Source organism: Penaeus monodon, chromosome 24 (assembly GCF_015228065.2).
Source record: "Penaeus monodon isolate SGIC_2016 chromosome 24, NSTDA_Pmon_1, whole genome shotgun sequence".
NCBI classification, from domain to species: Eukaryota; Metazoa; Arthropoda; class Malacostraca; order Decapoda; family Penaeidae; genus Penaeus; species Penaeus monodon.
In genome coordinates, this window is record NC_051409.1 from 7487990 (window position 1) to 7488368 (window position 379).

Consider the following 379-nt stretch of genomic DNA (forward strand, 5'->3'; position numbering starts at 1 on the left):
ATTGCGAAATTGAACTGAATTGCAGACGTCGTTATGCTTAACAAATAAGTTCCAGACATCTTAATCGAAAGTCCAAGTTTCCATCAACGCATTCGCATGGCTAGCGGTAATGGCGGAAACTATGACCTCAAACTATGACTCTTATTTTCCGTATTTCTCCGTATTGTCGTTAGTAAAGTTTAGTGTAAAGTCCATGCAGATCGTAACTTGCACAATTAATCAGCTGTGTCTATCGTTCTCCCTCTTTCTCTGTGTAGTTGTAGAATCAAGCTGCAGTTGACACATGCATAGTTATCAGTGCGTCCTTTTATTGGGAAGCTCGTCAGCCTCTGTCAACTTTCTCTATTCAGATGTACATATCGTAGTAAAATGTATGATA